This window comes from Lissotriton vulgaris, chromosome 7 (genome assembly GCF_964263255.1).
Source record: "Lissotriton vulgaris chromosome 7, aLisVul1.2, whole genome shotgun sequence".
NCBI lineage: Eukaryota > Metazoa > Chordata > Amphibia > Caudata > Salamandridae > Lissotriton > Lissotriton vulgaris.
Genome location: NC_141695.1, coordinates 890,385,448 through 890,405,763, shown reverse-complemented (window position 1 = coordinate 890,405,763; position 20,316 = coordinate 890,385,448). Strand labels below are relative to the sequence as shown.

At 48.0% G+C, this 20,316-nt stretch overlaps 1 protein-coding gene across 5 annotated transcripts in view; it reads left to right on the top strand.

Annotated features, from left to right (window-relative positions):
* The window catches only part of TCOF1 (treacle ribosome biogenesis factor 1), a 338,714-nt gene that overhangs the window by 284,621 nt on the left and 33,777 nt on the right, over window positions 1–20,316 (top strand). The window lies entirely within an intron of this gene.

Genomic DNA, 20,316 nt, shown 5'->3' with positions numbered 1-20,316 from the left:
GTTTAGCTTCTCCATCCACCTTTTTTGATGATGCTCACCTTCTTTTCCACCCTTTCATATTACTTCTAAGCTTATTTTGTCAGTTGCCGCACTTCAGAATGCTCAGATTTTCCATGGCAGAAATATTCACATCCACTCTTGGATCCTTCCTCTTCCTTCTTGATTTTTTTTTCCTCCTCCTTCATTGTTCTGCAGACTCTGAGCTCATTTAGACAGAACATTAGCTCTCCTTTTTTTTCACCTTGGCTGCGAGCCACCATATTAATTGCCTCTTCCCAGAATCTCTCATTGAAGAAGACAACCGTGCTCTCCAGAAATGGTCGACCTCGCATCCTCAGAAGTGTCAAAACACAGATATCATGAACATTCTCTTAAAACTAAAGTACACTTATTGATGAAACCGTATTAATTCTTTAATAATGCGTGAAGTGTGCAATGGTTTTAAAACGGGTCTGTAATTTTCTTATTGGTCCAAGTATGGCATCATGAGTCACTGCAATAAGAGGACTTGGATACTGTAATTGCTTATTACAGTTGAGCTGTGACGTCACCAATATCTGCTTTCTGGATTAGACCAGTCAAAGAACAGCACTGAAACTACTTTTAACAATGAAAATTATTTCATTGTTGTTTTTCCCCTGAGCTATTTGTCTTTGTAAATGTTACTTAATTTATTTGCACTGCAGTGGCTGATCGTAAGGAAGCTCAAAATTTAACAACATTGTTCCCATACATTGTGAACTACAGTCACTTTTAAAATTGACTTTTGTTAAACTGGTATAAATATATTGTGCGCCCAATCCTCTGCTAGATGTTACTTATTTTCGGAGGCGATTTCACATTTGTTCTAGGTATCTGCAGTCATAGACTATCTTTCGTAAGAAGGAACAAGAAATTAAGAGTGGGTGGTAGTGGAGAAACCTGTTAACACACATTCTAAGGGCTAAAATACCCCTTAGCAAAAATAAGTACATTACAAATCACCTCTGAATTTTGTGACTTTATAAAAGAATTCTACCTTGGACCACTTTCCTCTATAGTGTTGTGGAACTCCTTGGTGACTTACAATTCTTTATAATATACCAAATGGGGTTCTGTAACCCATATAGAATGTATCTGATATAGCCTTCTAGTTGCAGATTCCTTACCTTAGAATTTCTCCAGGCGTGGGACTAGATCCAGACCTTTTATGAGTAGCCGGTAGGCGGTGTAGCTCGGATTTACGTCTGTGTCATCCATGCCGGAAGTGAAGTTCACAGTACCTGAATAGGCGCCACCTCAGCGCACTGACATTTGTTCTTTTCTTTGCGTGCCAGATAGCGCTATTTGGAAAGTGTCCCCTTTTCACATTGTCCCTCCCGTTTTTTGACTGTTATTGATACAACTTTGACTGACGTGCACTGGGTTCCTGCTAACCAGGTCCCCAGTGCCAATGTATTTACCAAAAACAGGGTAACTGCAATTGTTCCACAATTGGCAAAACCTTTAGCACCCTTGTAAGTACCTAGTAAATGGTACTCCTGGTACCTAGTGCCTGGAGCATGTATTGCGCCACCCTAAGGTACCCACAACCAAACTCCTGCAGACTGCCATTGCAGACTGCGTGAAATGGTGAAAACAAGTCTGGAAACGCAACATTCCTGTAGACCCTGCATGCAGAATATGTAAGTCACCCCTACAGTAGGCCTTCTAGCCCAAGTCGGGGTGCATTATATTACATGTGAAGACATATCTGCATGAGCACATATGCCCATGTGCTGTCTAGTTGAATTTCTAGATAGAAGTGAACAGAGAAGCCATCTTAATTTTATGCACTGGCTATTAGGAGTTTGCCAGCTACATAATAGTTTTATGAAAACCTCTGGTGTTTGGTATGAAACACCTGGTCTTAATAAATCCTTACTGATACCAGTAGTGGATGTTGGAGGCATATGAGCTGCAGATTGTACACCTTAGCATTAGACTGCCACCTGGTGTTGGGCTCGGATGATTGCAGGTTGTTGTCTTGGAGGAAGTCTTTGTAGTCATGAGATAGGTGACTCCTCCCTTTGACAACAATGAGCATGGGCATCGACTCCATCCTTAGATAGTTTTTTCCGCCACTGTGTTCGGATTAAAGTTTCTCCGCTCCGGCCAGAAAAAAAAATGTCAGCAACTTCAAAGCGCAGAACTTCCAAAAACTTCAACAAACTACCTTCGACATCAAAGACCAGGCTTTTCGACGACATATCTTCCATTCCGGTCATCGAAGTGGGCCGTTAGGCCTATCGACGCCGTGCGGCCTACACCACATGGAAAGAACTGCCCGAAATGGCAGGCAAAATTCCCACATGGCGATCACCACGAGGTCTGTAACCTCTGCCTATCACCGGCACACGACGAGTCGACCTGCACAGCCTGTGTGTCCTTCCGATGGAAGAAAACCATCTGGGATCGGAGGGGCCGTCGACACGAGATGAGATCAGCCCCAGCACCTGAGGATATCTTCGACGAAGAGGTTCCCCTCGTTCTCTAAGAAGACTCTCCTGATCTTCAGATCGTATCAGAGGCAGACGTCTCAGATGACCCATTCCATCGGCTCAGCGCGTGAGTACTACTGCCCCTGCACCATATACTCTGCCCAAACCGAAGGCAAAGGTCAGCACTTCGCCCAAAGGGCCCAGTCGAGACTCAAAATCCACTTCGACAGCCCCGCCATCGAGCCCGGCTACAAAGAAACCAACAAAGCCTTCTAGTGCCTTGACACCGAGTAAACCTCTCCCGTCGGCACCGAAACTTAAACACTCCTCTGCGCAGAAACCAAAAGACTCTTCGGTACCGAAGCCAAGAATCGTAGCGGCACCGAAAGATAAAGACGTAACGAAACCGAAAGAAGCACCGGCTCCGAAGCTGTCCACTTCTACATCTTCAGTGCCGAAGACAAAGAAGCCTGATTCTGAGGTGCCCAAACCCTCGAACATGCCTACGAAGCCGAAAACACCTTCGGCACCGAAAACTTTGCCACAGGACGTTACAACACCTCCCAATGCTAAAGAAAAACCACAACCTCCACCGGAGCCAAAGAAATCGAAGTCCAGGAAGGTTGTAGAAGAGGAGGAACTTTTTACACCAGATCCTCAACAAAAGAAGATCCATATAGACCCAAAGACAGGTCATGTGGGCACTACAACTCACAAGAGACCTGCATATGCACCACCCACTCATGTGGTGCCTGCCAAGAAGCACTGTGCAAAATCTCCTATGCACCCTTCCTCTCCTATACCTCTTCTTCCTCCTTCTCCGATACCTCCTCACATATCACCTCATATAGATCTCCTGCACATTCTCCATTATCCTCACATTCCTCACGGCACAATGATGATGAATATAACTTAGAGGGAGGGGAGGATGAGGAAGATGAAGGTATATTGGATGATTCAAACCCAACGGAGGCACCCATATATGATTTTCCAAATCCACAGAATATGCCTGACGTTCCAGAACCGCATTCATACCCATGAAAGCCTTCCCCTCCAGAAGGCCCAATTAGTTTTTGTCATCTGTTAACCAGAGCTGCTGTTTACCATGGAGTGTCTATGCATTCTGACAATATTGAAGAGGATTTTCTCTTAGACATCTTTGAGCACTCTCAGAGGACTGCTCGAATTCTTCCAATGATTAAGGGAGTAATCAAGCATGCTCCAGAAGTATTTAAAGATCCTGTACGCACGAGAATTTTAAATCTTAGAATTGTAAAGAAATATAGGCCAGCACCTACAGATCCAGTCTATATTAAAGGAAACCTTCCACTAGATTCATTAGTGGTGTCCAATGCTAGGAAAAGGGCCAATTTTCAAACATAAGGAGAAGCGCCCCCACCTGATAAAGAATCAAAGGTAATTGATGCATCAGGGAAAAGGGTAGCTGCACAAGCTGCAAACATGTGGCGTATAGCAAATACACAAGCCCTCCTCTCTCGTTATGATAGGGCTTGTTATGATCAACTAGAAAAACTACTTCAACATCTACCAGATCAGTACAAAGATCAAGCAACTGACCTTACACAAGAAGGCAAGCTAATATCTAATGCCTCAATAAAATGTGAACTAGATCCCGCTGACACAGCATCTAGAGCCATAAACACCAGTGTCATACTTAGGAGACATGTGTGGCTACGCATTTCAGGGTTTAAACAAGAGGTGCAAACTACCATTTTAAACCAGCCTTTCAATCAAAACCAATTATTTGGTCCTGAAGTAGACAACGTACTAGAAAAGATGAAACTGACACGGCTAAGTCTATGGGAGCTTTACAGTCTACACCGAATAGAGGCTCCTTTTGTCGCTCCTCCTACAGAGGAGGCTCCAAGCAGACTGGAGCAGACACTACATCATCTTTTAAGTCACAAACCTCCTCCAATAAAGGATGCTTTAGAGGAGGATATAGAGAAAACAATAACAAAGGAAGAGGTTGCGGTAACAATAACAATCGATCCTCTTCCACCACCAAGCAATGACTTCCCTCTACTCCCCCCACAGCATACCACTCCTGTAGGGGGCAGATTAACACAGTTCCTGCCTGTCTGGAACTCCATTACAACAGACAAGTGGGTAAGACAGATTATCCAACATGGTTACTGCCTAGAGCTTGCAGCAACACCTCCAAACATACCTCCGAGACAGCGTCCAATGTCTACAGACCATCTAACTCTGTTTCGACAAGAAGTGTTATCACTTCTACAGAAGGGTGCTATTCAAACAGTTCCTTTAGAAGAACAGGGAATGGGGGTTTACTCGCTGTATTTTCGAATTCCCAAAAAAGACTGGACACTGAGACCAGTACTCGACCTCAGGCCCCTCAATCACTACATACAATCAGATCATTTCCATATGATCACTTTACAACAGGTGCTTCCACTACAACAGGGCGACTTCCTTACAACACTAGATCTAAAGGACGCCTACTTCCATATCCCCATTCATCCTGCTCACAGAAAGTATCTAAGGTTTGTACTAGAAGGACAACATGATCAATTCAAAGTCCTTCCATTTGGGGTAACCACGGCACCAAGAGTATTCACAAAGTGCCTAGCAGTGGTAGCAGCACATCTCAGAAGACAACAGATACATGTCTTCCCTTACTTAGACGACTGGCTATTATAAGCAAAATCGTTCAATCAGTGTGGCCAGCACACACAGCAAACGATTCAAACATTGCACAACTTAGGATTCACAATAAACTACACCAAGTCGCACAAACAGCCTTTGCATGTACATCAGTATCTAGAAGCTATACTAAATGCGTCCACAGCTCTAGCGTATCCCAGCACAGCCAGGATACAGAGCATTCAAGCCTTAGTCACCAAGTTTCAACACCAGCAGTCTCTACAAGCCAGGGTGTTCATGAGACTAATAGGCATGATGGCATCTTGCATCTTCATAGTACCACACGCAAGACTGCAGATTCGTCCCCTACAAGAGTGCTTAGCACAACAGTGGAACCAAGCTCAAGGTCAACTAAAAGACCTGGTGTTGGTGGACAGCCGCACATATCGCTCTTGCAATGGTGGAACACCAAAAACCTGACAAAGGGGCGGCCGTTCCTAGAGCCTGTTCCACAAGTAGTGCTTACAACAGACGCATCACTCACAGGGATGGGAGCCCATCTCTTACATCACAACTCAAGGACAATGGACCATTCAACAGAAAAGGTTCCACATCAACCACCTAGAGCTGCTAGCAATATTCCTAGCACTCAAGACTTTTCAACTTCAAGTACAAAACAAAGCTGTCTTAATCTGGACGGACAATATGACAGCCAAGTACTATATACAAAAACAGGAGGGTACACACTCTCTGCAATGTCCTAACTTGCACAGAACATTTGGAGATGGGCTATTCCTCAAAACATACATCTGATAGCAGAACACCTTCCAGGAGTCCACAATCAGATAGCAGATCTGTTAAGTCGGCAGACACAACAAATTCACGAATAGGAACTACATCCACAAGTTCTTCAGCTATTCTTCCAGAGGTGGGGGCATCCACACGTAGATCTGTTTGCCACCCACGAAAACGCAAAATGCCCAGCCTCCGCCGCCAGGTTCCCACACCCACAGTTCGAAGGCAATGCGATATGGATGAACTGGTCAGGGAGATTTGCGTACGCTTTTCCGCCTCTCCCACTCATTCCATTAGTAGTGCGCAAGCTCGGACAACAGTCTCTCACAATGATACTGGTAGCTCCCACATGGGCACGCCAACCGTTGTTCACCACTTTACTAGAACTGTCTCTAGCTCTGCATCAAAAGCTACGCCTCACACCATCCCTACCAACACAGAACCAGGGAGAAATCAGACACCTAGATCCCAGCCAACTGAATTTGGCGATCTGGCTCCTGAAGTCTTAGTTTGGTTATCTAAGCCTACCACCAGACTGTATGAATATTATTAAAGAGGCTGGAAAACCCACTACTAGAGCGTGTTACGCAGCTAAATGGAGAAGATTCGCAATTTATTGCCAAAATAATCACATTGATCCAGTGGATGCTTCCATCCAAAATATCATCTGTTACCTTTTACATTTACAAAGGTCTAACTTGGCATATTCTTCCATACACCTGCACCTTGCAGCAATTGCAGCATATCTACAAAACAGACAACACATGTCTCTCTTTAGAGTACCAGCAATAAAAGCATTCATAGAGGGATTAAAAAGAATAATCCCACCAAGGTTACCACCTACCACCTAAATGTAGTACTCACAAGGCTTATGGGACCCCTGTTCGAGCCTTTACATAAATGTGAACTGCAATTTCTAACATGGAAAACAGCTTTCCTTGTTGCCATTACCTCTCTTAGAAGAGTAAGTGAAATACAAGCTTTCACAATACAAGAACCATTTTTTCAAATACATCCTAACAAAGTGGTTCATAGATGCAATACAAAATTTCTTCCAAAGGTCCTCACTTCCTTTCACCTAAACCAATCCGTAGAGTTACCTGTGTTTTTCCAAAACACAGACTCTGTGGCAGAAAGAGCATTACACTCTTTAGATGTTAAAAGAGCTCTTTTATACTACATTGGTACAACAAAATCCTTTAGGAAGGCAAAACAACTGTTTGTAGCTTTTTCTCCTCCTCATAAAGGCAACCCCATCTCTAAAGGTGGGATTGCGAGGTGGATTGTAAAATGTATACAAATATGCTATGCTAAAGCTAAACGAACACTAACCGTTCCTCCTAGAGCGCATTTTACTCGCAAACTAGGATCCTCTATGACTTTCTTAGGAAACATACCATTAGAGGACATATGCTAGGCAGCTACATGGTCTACACCACATACCTTCACTAAACTATTTTGTCTATGTGCAAGCCAAGCAGCAAGCTGCAGTTGGCCAAGCTGTCCTTAAAACCTTCTAACAACTGCAACGGATACGGGTGACCACTGCTAAGGGGAGACACTACTGCACAATCGATTCTAAGGTGTACAATCTGCAGCTCATATGCCTCGAACGGAAAATGCTACTTACCAGTATGCATCTGTTCTTGGCATGTAGAGCTGCAGAGTTGTGCACGCCCTCCCGCTTCCCCGGGACTCGTATCCGTTCCAGTTCTTCATCTTATTTAGATGCACATGCATGGACATCCTTTTCTTACTATATCTCTACTACCTCCATCATTTTCCATCATGGCGAAAAACAATCTAAGGATGGAGTCGATGCCCATGCGCACTGTTGTCCAAGGGAAGAGTCTCCTATCTCATGACTACAAAGACTTCTTCCAAGACAACAACAACCTGCAATCATCCGAGCCCAACGCCAGGTGGCGGTCTAATGCTAAGGTATACAACTCTGCAGCTCTACATGCCAAGAACAGATGCATGCTGGTAAGTAGCATTTTCCTTATTAAGATGTGCAGCTAGAGGGCTCCTTAGGTGTCCCCTGAAAACCTACCAGCCTGTTAGTGTACTGGCTGACTGCTATCTACCAGCCTGACACCACAGACAAATTTCGGACCCCTGGCAGGTGAGAGCCAGTGCTCTCAGATGCCAGAAACAAATGCCTGTTCTGGCAGGAGGTGTTTAACCTCCTCCAGCAGGATGGCTCGTGATTTAGCACATCAAGGCCGTGGGCTTCAAAGCCCCTGCCGTCTTTGAAATGTGACCCCGGTTTCCTCAAGACCTGGGAGATGCACCCCCCCCCAGCCCTGAGACCCATCTGACACCAGGACAGGTGAAAAATTAGATATGGAAGTAGGGGTGTTGCACCACCAGGCTGGTCACACCCCTAAAATGTGCTCCACTTTCATCTTGATTTTGGTGGAATTAGGAACTTTGGGACACTGTTACGCCCACTCCTCCCAGGAAGTGGTAATAAAGGGTGTGTAGAGACCCAAGTGTAAGTAGCCCATTGATGCCCCTAAATTCAGTATTTAGGTGGTGCCCTGATGCCAGGAACTCTGATTCGCCGGACTAAAGTAGAACCCAGAAGAGCTGCAGAAGTGAGAACTGTGGACTAGCTGTGGATGTTGGCGCCAAACCCTTCCTGCTTGCTCATGTTTAGACAATTGCTATAATCCGACTTGTCCTGCAGCAATACATCCTCCAAAAGCATTGGAGGGCTGGCAGCACTTCACCAACCAGCCAGCATCTACATTGAAGTGGAGGAGCCATGTCCCTGCAACCTGCAGGCACCAACCACAATGTCCGGTTCTCCCCACCAAGTTAGGAGATGCCAGGACCCCCAGGAAGCTCCCTGCATAAACACCAGGGGAACCAGACGCCTTGCAGCAACCAAGACTTGTTTGTAGTCCAATCTGGACCTCAACACCGCCAAGAACGACCTATTAACGAGGAATGTAAGCCTCGCAGAGGCCAGCACATAGAGTGGCCAATCTGTCTTGTTTTGCCCCCTTCTCCAGGTCCACGCTTAACGTGAGAGCCTCTACCGGCGACCCGCCAACTAAAACACCTCTCCACCTGAGCCCCTCAGCCCGAATCCGAGCCTTCCAACACTGTCCCTGTGTCCCTGGGACGCTCAAGACCAGAGCCCCACCTTTGGTTTCTGCCGGACTGGTCCCCAGGCCCCCATGCAGCCTCTTTCTTACAGGCACTTGCCCCAATGACTACGGCATGTAGTGCTGGAGGCTACCACCGCTGAAAGCACCTTTGCGCCCGAATCCGAGCCTTCCAACACTGTCCCTGTGTCCCTGGGACGCTCAAGACCAGAGCCCCACCTTTGGTTTGTGCCGGACTGGTCCCCAGGCCCCCATGCAGACTTTCTTACAGGCGCTTGCCCCAATGACTACGGCATGTAGTGCTGGAGGCTACCACCGCTGAAAGCACCTTTGCACCCGGACACCCCATGGAAGGTAAAACCAAACTCTTGGTGCATCCTTGGACCTTGGCCCCTACTCGCCTTAAGTCTTGAAGATCAGTCCTGTAAGTCGTTTGCAAGTGACCCTATGCAGTGAGTTTCTCTCGTAGGATAACATTACTGCATTTGAGGCTCATGCCTCAAATCTGACAGCTGTCATTATCTCCTGTTTTTACTTTAAAATTTGATAACGTACTTACACAGTTAAGATCTCTGTATAAAAAATCTATAAAAATACATGTTATTTTTCTCAGTTGGTCTCGGGTTTCTTCTTGTCTCATTTGTTCACTCTGTGTGTACAACAAATGCTTTACACTGCCCTCTGATAAGCCTAAACTGCTTGCCCACACTAATTCAAAAGACAGTGTGAGAAAGTGCCTCTTTGACTTGGGTAGCCCTCACTTGTTGCCTGGACATTGATGTGATTTTGACTATAGTGCACAGGGTCCCTGACAATCAGGTCCCCTGTGCCAGTGCTTCTTCCCTACAGCGATTTCCCAATTGGCCCTTCAGGCCTCCTGTAAGTCCCTAGTAAAAGGTACCTGGGTACTAAGAGCATTGGGACTGAAAAGGGTCCCCTAGAGGCTTCTCACCTAGGCCATGCAGACTGCCACCGCATGCATGACCTGGTGCAGACAAAATGACAAAGTCGACATGGCACACTACCTGTGTGCAATGTCAGCTAGCACTGCCTAAGATCTAGGTAAGTCACCCCTCTAGCTGGCCTTACCAGCCCTAAGGCAGGGTGCACTTTATCCTAGGTTTGGGTATATCTGCATGAGCAGATAAACCCCTACAATATTGGGATCTATTTCTTAATGTTGTAAGTGCCAGTAAAGCCATAGAGAGTACATGGGCTAGAAATTTGACAACTCTAGTTCCACAGAACCATGATGGCTTCACTGAACACAAGAATGTTTGGTACCAAACTACTCCTCACAGAAAACCGGCCCTGATGCCAGTGTGGGATTTATTAGAACATGTACTCGGAGGCGCCCCCTGATAACCTACAGACCCTGGTGTGGGAACAATGTGGGCAGGAGGACCGTGATCAAGTCATTCCACCCCCACAGACCTCCACCAGCCTCTTTAGTTCCCCCAGACCATCATGGGCGCCCATGGGAGGCAGGATACGCTGTCACCTGCTCCACTGGCAATCCGTGACATCAGAACGTTAGGTCATTCAGATAATCGAAAGAGGCTACTCTTCTGTGCGACTACCCCACCACCCATGCGACCAACTTAGGATCAGCTGACAGAGGGCCATCTCTCCTTTATCTGGCAAGAAGTGCAGGCTCTCTTGGCCAAAGGAACCATAGAGAGGATGTCTGCATTGGAATTAGGTTGTGGGGATTATTCCAGCTACTTCCGGATCCTAAAGGAGGATAAAGGACTTTGTCCTAACCAATGTTCCCTCTAATTATTTTCCTCTGTGTGCTGCAGAGTAAGGTCTCTGTGCGCTGCAGCCAAGGCTCTGTGCGCCAAGAACCTGACCGCACGTGTAGACCAGGGCTTTGAGTGGGATGAAAATACTCGGATCTTTCAAGGGGCGTAACCAATGCAATTAAGGGTGTGACTTAAACGTAATTAAGCTATAAATATGTGCATCGCATAGTGTGCCAACATTACACCTACAAGAAGCCAAGACTATTGGCTTTGTCAATGGTTGTTTTTAGCATCAAGTTGTATATAATAGGAGGATTCGAACTGACCAATATTAACTCTCTATGTGGGAAATTCCACAAGGTGTGATTCAACTAAGTGGAAAATCACCACCAGTAAGGCAGAAATATGATTGGGACCTTAAACTAGTTTGTTTTCTTTTATAGGCCAAACAGAAACTCAAAAAGTGGGGGTGTCTGAGAAGCATTCTCACAGTATTAAACGTAACCCTACAACTAGGCATTCTGGTCCATTTGCCCAGGGTGGCAGAAGTTACGGGGGCTGAAACCCTGTTATTACAGTCTGTTGTCAAGCTGCCTAGTTAAATATGGTACCAATGAGGTATTACCTAGAGAGAAAGGAATTCTTTGAACTTAGCTGGTCCCAGAAACCGCAGTGATTAACACGTAGATGGAGGGTAATGGATGTAAAAAGTATGGATGTAAATAGTATCGCTGAGATATCAGGTGTCTGTCTAAAGATGATCCTATACAACCTGGCATAGAGGTAGAAAAAGGGGGGGGGGGAGAAAATGACATGATATAAACCTGCCAAAACGGTAGAGTTAACCTTACACTGGGTGCATCGAGAATATGGGATAATAAGAATATGCTAAGTTACCTTAATATCGGTAAATCTAATTCAGGCTTGAGGGGAGTGCATAGCGATGGACTGTGTCCTTTGTTAAGACTGCTGAGCTCATCGAATGAACATGATGTAATCAGGCAAACAATCTAGGGAGAAACACGGGGCCATAATCTGTTAGAAACGAGGAAAGAACAGCTGATGAAAAAGTGATGTGACACAGATATTTAATAAATCTACCACGCGGTTGTGTCATAACCTAGAAGGCTCTCTGCAATTGCCTTGCCCGTAAAAGATCAAGTCGGAGGACACAGTTCAAGGAGCAGTTGTGTACACAATGAATATAAACGTAATGTCCCGGGCCGTGACAAAATTACAGCCTATTTCTATAAAGTATCTCAACGGAAAATATTAGAGAAAACGGCGCTTCTAATCACGGACTTACCGATAATAATTAAACTCCAGCTCCAGTGTACAACAGAAGCAAAACGGACTTTAAAGCATTGGCATAATCATACCATTTTTGCACGCACATGGCTAAATCGAGCACAGAGCATACTGCACAAATATCTGCCCTAAAGCATTTGCACCCGGAATCTGCACGACGTGTACTTTACACGTCATGCTTTTGCACTTGCTGCATTTTTAATGGATCACGGCTGGGGCTGATGGTGGCCATTGTGAAAATATTCCTGTTAATGCGCTGCAATTAACAGGAATATTTTCACAAAGGCCACCATCAGCCCCAGCCGTGATCCATTAAAAATGCAGCAAGTGCAAAAGCACGACGTATAAAGCACACGTCATGCTTTCAGACTTGCTGCATTTCTTTTCTCATTAGAGCACGGCTGGGTGCCGATTGTGGGCCATTGTGAACATTTTCCTGTTAATTGCAGCACATGACGAGCGCTGTGATTAACAGGAATACTTTGACAATGGCCTCAGGCAACCAGTTAAAATGCCGTTTTTCGCCGCTCGCGTTTTAAAAGCGGGCGGCGGCGAGAACGTGTGCGCGCTCCACAAGTAGCACTGCGCGCTCGGTACCTTAAAGGTGCGAGGGAACGCTGGTCCTAACCTAGACCTGAACCATCTCCACTTCTTCCTGAAAAAGATCAAAATGCTCATGCTCGCCTAAGTTCTGTCTGCCCTAGACATGGAGAAAGGTTGATAGCGGTGGATTTGCAGGATGCATATTTCAACATCCTACCTGCGGTTCAGGGTGAACTAAGAGCACGTTCAGTTTGCCGTGCTCCCTTTCGGCCTTACTAGCACCCCTCGGGTGTTCACGAAAGTGATGTCTGTGGTTGCAGCTAATCTGTGGAGGTTGTAGGTTCCAGTCTTCCCCCGACTGATGTCAGTGGTTGCAGCTCATCTGTGGAGGTCGTAGGTTCCAGTCTTCCCCCGACCTAGAGAATTGGTTGTTGAAGACTTACTTGCCCCACCTTCAGACTACGGCGAACCTCATGCACTTCCTGGGATTCACTATCAACATGCTAACGTCACACCTGACCCCCACTCTCAGACACTCCCTTTCATCTGAAGTGCTCTAGACTGGATCTGGATTTTTCTTTTGCCGCAGCGCCTCTGCGTGCCCGGGGGGCGGTGCCACACGACCCCGCCCTGATGTCATCCACGTATGCGACGTCTGCGAGGTCATGTAAGTCCTTCCTGGTGCGCTGACGCCAGTCTTTCTTTTGTGCATGAAACGCGGATCCGGAGTAAGCAGTTCCTCTGGCCTGTTTTCAGGCCTCTTTTTGACGCTACGCGTCTGGAACAGTGTGCGATGCCTTCGGGCTTTAAAATGTGTACCTCCTGTTCACGGCAGATGTTCGCGACGGATCCACACCTTATCTGTATGTGGTGTCTGTGCGAATACCACGACTCGATGGATTGCAACGCCTGCCAACACCTAAAGGTGAAGTCCCGGCGGGAGCGCCGGTTGAAGCTGCTTTCAGCTTGCCTGTCCCAGTCTGAGTCGTCTCGACCTCCGACCTGGCCTCACCGGTGGCAGGACCTGCTGGCAGTGGGTTCCAATTGTGGCGTTGGTCGCCCTCTGGGGCCCAGGTGCGTTGTTCGCCCCTTTCGGGTAAGTTGCGGCGCTTGTCGCTGAGGTCCTCGACATCTCTTCCTTCTGTTGTCGGAGGCACTAGTTCCCGGAACCCTCCGGACGTGCGTCTCGGACTCAGATGGAGGCCTATGCTGTGGCTCTGCAGGCCTCCCTTGGGTCCTCTCCTCTCCCTGGGGTGTCGTCGGTGCCTCCACTACATGCTGGGTCTCCGACGGACTCGCCGGTGGGGTTCACCCACGGTGCCAAATGTGCCCTTGCCCTCTAGGGATAATGGAGATATGGCGTCAGGGCGCGGCCCGACTGGGTCCCCCCTCTATGACCCATAGCACCCCTGCCGCGCCACATAGTCCCGTGGGGCTCCCTGTGGCATTGCAGGTGGTTGCTGATGCTCAAAGCCTTGCTTCAAGCCCACCTCAGCCTTCCGGGCAGGCGGCTACCTGTCCGTAGGCGGGGTCGGCGCTGTAAACTCTCCTCTGCTCCGACTCCACTTCTTACTTCGGAGTCTTGGTGTGGTTGAGGTCAGAGTGTGCGCCAGGCCAGCGCCGTAGGCTTGCTGCTCCTGTGTCATCCCCTTCTTTGGAAGCAGAGCTTGTCGTGGTTGACGTGAAGTCCTCGCCGGACGAGGCAGGGTCGCGCCAACCGTCGATGACCGAAGTCGCCCGGGCGCCGACCCGATGGCGGATTATTGACTCCTCTCTGGAGGCTTCCGGGGAGAGTTTGGAGTTGCCTTCACATCCGGCGATGCCAGATCTGTCCTTGCCTCTTCCCCCACCTTAGAATTTGTGGCCTCAGAGGAATCTCTGCCTCCTCAGGAGCCCAATCAGGACCCTCATTCGTCAAAGGGGCTTCCTTGTTTTGGGCATTGGTCGCATCCTCAGTTTCTTGGTCAATCTCCTTTGGGTGGACGACTTAGTTTACAGCCCTCCCCTAAAGGATGAGTTGCTGTCTCCTCTTCGGAGGGCTACTGAGGCTGGTGCAGCGTTCATTAGGGTGGTCTCCTTGGCTGCCCGTGTTCTTAGTATGCATCCCCCTTCGGTCCCCCTGCCTGTGGACCCTCTGCTGGATGTCCTCCACCACGGGTCGGGAATGTGGAACCGCTTCTGCCCTTTGAAGCTTCTCTTTATGATGGCCTTTTGTGCACCTTGGCTCGCCCAGCTTCCGGTGATCCGGTGGCCCATTCTATCTTGCACCGCCATCGTCCTGCTCCACATGATCCAGTTTGCTTATTTGTTCACCCGGACGTTCAGGGATTTGTTCTGCAAACTGCCTTCCCTTCCTTCTCTCAGCTGATGCTTCCTCCCTCCCTCCCAGGAGTCCAGATGGCTGGAGTCGTGGGGTTGTAACATTTTCGCCTCCACTAGCGCTGCCCTTCGCTCACTAAATACAGTGTGTGTCTTGGTTTGGGCTACCTCTGCCCTTTGGGACTTTGCCGAGTCTCTTCTATCGGCCACCTCTTAAGGCGCTTGTGTTTACCTCCTTCATCTTCTCCGTGATGGCTGTGATTTGGCGGAATTAACGTCCGCTCGGCCCTGGATACTGCTGATTCCTTAGGCCGAGCTATGGCTGGTTGTGTTGCCCTACGGCGCCATGCTCCGTTACAGGATGGCCTCTTCCTGTGAGAATATCCGGGAGCGCATGGTTGATCTACCCTTTGATGGGGTCCTGTTGTTTGATGCCCACGCCAAATCAGCTGCTCAGCGCCTTCTTGCGGTCTTTCGCCCTCCCCACAGGTCTGTGTTTCGCAGGTGGTCCTCTTTTCACATGTTCTGGGGTGGTTACCCCTTTTATTTAGCATCCTACGGATGCGTTTAGGCTGCCAGTAAGCCTACTGTGGTGGTGTTCTACAGGTTGTTTGTGTTTTGTCCTCAGACTGTGGTTTGACCTATGAGGTGTTCCCCGTTGTTTGGGGGTGTGCCATACTCCAACTGGGGTACTTGTATGCTTTTGTATAGCTCTGCTATCTGTCAAGTGGGACTGGAGATTCTTTTGGGCTCTATACGTCCATTGACGCCACTATCTTACCGTTGCACAGTATTTAATGTTGTGCCTTTTGGCGCGGTCTCCTAGACGCCAGGGGTCGCCTTGCATCAGTGCCTAATTCTCCTCCTTTGGAGGTTGTTACAGTATTAGCACGCTCAAAATGCGGCTACCTCCTGCCATGAATGCACTAGATGGGTTCCTCCCGGGCACCCGTGTTGCGTGGCCATGGCTTGTCCCCTTTTGCTAACTATGTGTGTGTATATATAATTATATAGATTACCCATAGCGTACCCTTTTTTCTACACCTCCACCTCTCTTCGCTGCTGCGAGGTCTGGTCCTATGTCTCTGTGTTTCAGGGAGTATATCAGTGCTGTACTAGAGCTTACCTTGTTCTGCACGGCAGTGTCTCTTTTCAGTACGTTTATGTGCACTTTGTTGCTTTTTCCTGCATCTTCGGCAATAAGGGTTCCACAATCTGGGGTGGTACCCCAGCTTCACGCTGCTCCTTTCTTGGTGTTCATGTTCTAAACGGTCCCACTCTTCTGTGGGGGATGCTGTTCCTCCTCACATTCGGAGGAGGTGGTTTGGAAATTAGAGGTTCTTTCAAACGTGTTATGCCTGTTCCTCTTCACAGCTCCTATTGGCGCTTTTCGTTCCTCTGCTGCCACTCCCTTCGGATGTGTCTTTTTCATTGAGTGTAACCCTACTCTGTCTGCTGTGCCTGTGGAACAGCTTCTCTGATGCAGGTCGTCCCAGGGGCTGCACCCCTGTATTTCGTGGGTGAGTTCTCACCTTGGCCTTCAAGCTGCCTGGTTGGGCAGTCTCGTGCTCATTTTACCTACGCCACCTTGTTGTCTCCGTGGCGGTCTACTCTGTGCATGTTTAGTTGTGGTCCGCATGACCGTGCTTTAGCGGGATGCTGTTCACCCCTGTCGCCCCGTTTGGTGATTAGGTGTGCACTTGGTGTGTCTTTTGTTCCCGCCTGTCCTTTTAAGGCATGCTGAGTTACTGCCTCTCAGGCCTCCCTTGCGTGGGCTATCCTGGTAGGCTCTGGTTACATCTCTTCATGTTATCCTCTAGCGTTGGTTGGTGTCCACTTAGTTCACCACTGAGTTGGGAGTAGTTCTTCTTCCTTACTTCGTTCTGGACTCTCTTCTGGTCTGGGATATGGCAAAGTGCTGTTTCTGCATCTCATACTCATATGGGTATGGTGTTGCGCCGTTTCTTGCAGTTTGTGATGCCTTTTCTCCCGATGTCTTGGGTTGCTGTCTGGCTGTTCTGCCACAGCCTTCCCCATAGTCCGTCACTCTGTTGCCGGCTCAGTGCTTCGGGCACTTTCTGTTGTTCTGTCACAGACCCACCTCCCCCCTTGGGGTATGGCTGTGGTATGTATTCTAAGTTAAAGAATCTGCGGCTAGATGTCTCTATCAGATGTACGAGTTACTTGCCTTCGGTAACGATTTATCTGGTAAAGACGTTGTCTAGCCGCAGATTTCAAAACGCCCACCCTTTCTGCGAGGACCTTGCCAGGTGGGCTTGTCCACTTGCCTACTTTCAGTTGCCATTGGTTTTCTTCCAGGGATGCTCTCATTGTTTCGCCCCTTAAACAATTGCCATATGCGACTGACTCCCTCTAGGTGGTTTCTTTCCTGTAAGATGGTGCCTTTTGATTCATATTCATCAGGAGATTGTTCTCCTACTGCCTTACCTCCCTCCTGCCTTCGCCATTGACTCAGGGCTCTTGTCTCCTCTGTGGTCGTCTTCTTTGGAGATCTGTTGAGCTGTGCTTTAGTCTTCCTTTAATATTGGGGAAGTGCCAGTCTTTTCATCCTTCTTGCGGTGGATTGTTCTTTCTGTGCTCCGTCCTTGTTCGACGACACAGTTCTACGTGGTAATAAGTCTATCTTAGTCTGAGATATTCTTCCCTTGTTGCTCCCACTTTGGGAAGGGTTTACGCTTCGATTTGCGAGGTTCTTTCTCACAGCTTTGTTCCACTTTTGTGTTTTCACTTATATGTAGACTGTGTCTGATACTGTCTTTTATGATGGTGTTTTACACTGTCCGCCGTCTGTTTTACAGATTTTTCATCCTTCGCACTTAGTTCCCATACTTTCACAGTTTTGTTGGTGTCTCCACGTTGTGCTGCGGAAAAGTTTCTCCAAAGAAAACTGATGTGGGCGTGCCTGGAGGGACTTGTATGACCTGGCTGACGTCACGTATGTGGACGTCCGGGCGGGGTCGTGTGGCTCCGGTGCGCTGAGTTGCTGCTGCAAAAAAAAATCCAGATCCAGTCTGACGCTTGGGGATATTCTAAGTTAAGGAATCAGCGGCTAGACAATGTCTCTACCAGATACATAGTTACCAAAGTTGGGTCTATTCTCCTGAGTGGCAAGTGCAGGGTATTCCAGCTGATTATGATATTTCAGCCTTGATCCTGGACACTGACTCTGAGCCTCCTGCATCCTGTTGGGCCTCCTGCATCCTGTTGGTTGCTCATGCCCGTTGGCATATATGGGCTCTGCAGTGGAACCACAGTCCCAATGGGTACAGCATCAGTGTAAGCTCTCCAACATGGTTCAGATCTCAGAGGGTACTGTAAAAGATCTTCAGTGGTGGTAAAACGAACCATGATTGGGTCAGTGGCAGATCACGTCTCTCTTCCTCAACCAGAGCGGACTGTAGTGACAGGCATGTCACTCCTGGGCTGTGGTGGCCATCTGGGAGAGTGGAATTCAGAGGACTCTGGTCTCAGGTGGAGTCCGGGCTCCAGTTTGAGCTCGGCAATTTGCTTTGCTTTGTAAGCCTTTCTTCCTTTGATCTAAAGAAGACTGGTGCAGGTGTTCATTGGCAACACCACCGCCATGTTGTTGTTGAAACATAGAGGGCTGGGTGGGGTCGGGGACCTTCTGTCTAGAGGCTTTGCGTCTCTGGAAAGTTGGGGCATTTCCCTGGTGGGCTCTCTGAGCGCCACGGCAGACAAACTCAGTCGAAGATGACTAATGGATCACAAATGGCCTCTTTTTTCAGAGGTGGTGCAATTTTCTTTCATCAGTGGGGAGAAACTTGGTTAGATCGGTTTGCCACTGCAAAGAAGCGCAGTGTCAGCCGTTTTGTAAGCTGGAGTTTCCAAGGAGATGCTCACTCACAAAAAACTCTTTTCTTGAGTGGAGCTCTGGCATCCGTTATGCCTTTCCAAGAATACCGCTCCTGAGCATAGTTCTCAAGGAGATCCGTAACAACTGAGCCTAAATAATTCTTGTGGCTCCAGATTGGGCACAGAGACCCTGGTATCTCGAGCTTCTCGGGGTGATCATCAGTCCTCCAGTCAGGCTGCTTCTTCTAGAGGATCTTCTGACGCAGCAACAGGATAAGGTTCTGTACCCGAATATGCACACGCTCCATTTTCATGAATAGAGGTTGACCGGCAGCAGTTGACAGCTTTTGACCTTTCTCCTGAAGTCTGTAATGTTGTTCTGGTAGCAAGATGCCTTGTGATGTTGTAGCAAGTTTGTGTCATGGCATGCTTCCTGCAACATTGACACCCACCCCCTTTCTGCACCTTTATCTGAGGTTCTTTAGTTTGTGTTGTCTTTGACCCATCACAGCTATGCTCTGGGTTCTGTTAAGGGTTACCTTTCTGCCACCTCAGTATTTTTGTGGTTGCAGGATCAACCTCCTCTCTTTGTCACCTGTTGTGGCTTGGTTCCTTAATGGCCTGCAGCATATGTTTCCCTCTGCGCCATTCATCATGCCTCAGTGGTAATTCAACCTGTTTCTCACCTTTCTCATGTGTGCACCATTCGAACCTCGTCCCCGGCAAAGAGGAGAGAGTCCACTGTCTGGACCCAAAAAGAGCATGGTCATTCTTCCTTTTGCCGCACGAAAGAATTCTGAGTGGACAGTTAATTCTTCATGGGCTATGTAGGAGGGAAAAAAAGGGAGGCAGTGCAGAAAAGCACCATCTCGATGTGGATTTTTCTCTACATTAAGATCTGCTATGCCAATTGGCCAAGAATCAACCCCCTGAGGGCTTGTAAGCTCACTCCAATAGAGCCAAGGCTGTGACCGCTGAATTTGCATGCAGCAGTCTGGTTTTGGACGCCTGTGGGCCTCACTGCGCACGTTCACCAAACTACTGCCTGGACAGTGCTGTCCGTCCTGACCTGCATTGCGCCCGTTCGGTCCTGCAGGACTTTCTGATGCAATTGGCTTCGCAGTCTCACCTCCAAAGAGGTATTGCTTTGGTATCTAGTCTAAGGTAAGGGTCTATGGCTAGAAGTCTCTATCAAAAGAACCAGTTAATTTCCATTGGTAAAGTTTATATGGTAGAGACTCTATCTGGCTGCAGAGCCCTAACTGGTCTTCCCCGCTCTGCGAACCGATTACAGTGTCTTAGTTTGTCACACCAGTTTTCAGCAATCATTGTGACTTCATGCTTCTGCTGTGGAAAGTCACAAAAGTAACTGATGTCAGCGTTCTGAGGTGGCACTTATTTAGGTAACACACACGTCCATTCTGGTGCAGCCAACGCGGAGCTCAGTGACACCACCTGCCAGCATGCAGGGGGCACTGCTTAATAATCTGCCCGATCCAGTCAGATGCGTGGGGATATTCTAGGGTCGGGAATCTGCGGCTAGATAGTCAGATAAAGCTTTACTGAAGGTAA